This window comes from Penaeus monodon, chromosome 28, assembly GCF_015228065.2.
Source record: "Penaeus monodon isolate SGIC_2016 chromosome 28, NSTDA_Pmon_1, whole genome shotgun sequence".
NCBI classification, from domain to species: Eukaryota; Metazoa; Arthropoda; class Malacostraca; order Decapoda; family Penaeidae; genus Penaeus; species Penaeus monodon.
The window spans coordinates 1588606-1589346 of record NC_051413.1 but is presented as its reverse complement, the minus strand read 5'-3'; the positions used below and the strand labels follow the sequence as shown (position 1 = coordinate 1589346).

At 36.8% G+C, this 741-nt stretch overlaps 1 protein-coding gene across 1 annotated transcript in view; it reads right to left on the bottom strand.

The window, feature by feature from the left end:
- Positions 1-741, bottom strand: part of LOC119591268 (protein abrupt-like) — a gene marked incomplete in the record, with an annotated part of 18155 nt that overhangs the window by 932 nt on the left and 16482 nt on the right.

Here is a 741-nt window from a genome sequence, read left to right as displayed (position 1 = left end):
CTATCAAAAAGAGAGGATAAGGCAGAAGGGAAAAACAGTAATACATAAAATATCTTACTGTATATGCAGCAAGAGGAACCAGTAACTGTTGTGGGTGGGTATACCATATGAAATTTTGCTGTCAATGGTAAGACCTGGATTATATGCTCTTCTGTGATCTTTTTCACCTTTTTAATTGTAATTTTAATATGGACCTCTGCCTTAAACAAAGAGCATACTTCAAACTCAGGAAATTGGCAATAGAGACTCCTGAAATATTCTAGCAGTCCTAAACAGTCCTAAACCAATTAAACTATGGGTCAGGTGAGGAGTTCTGAGTGGTAATAACAATTAAAGAGATCATCCCAGGAAAATAAAAGCTAATGGCACCCTATGACATCCTTTCCATAAATATTTTAAAAATCAAACAAATTCCTGCATCAGGATCACCATCAACAAAGATACATTATCAGTGTATTATCTGGATCGGCTCAAGCAAACAGATTTTTATCTGAATAAGTTAAATGTGTGTCCAGGCACCTGATCCCCATATATACGTAGCACAATGAAGAAATCAGTAAGGATGTCCATCAAGAAATTTGGCTAACAAAAGGATGATCACTAGTGATATGTTGGGTTTAAAGTATGATTCAGAAACCAAACAACAGTTTTTACAGTGGATAAGCCTACTATCTCTGGGACTAAAAGACAGGTAAGTCAGGAATGCAACCAGCAATACAGTAGAGTGGGGGGGGAAGAAGG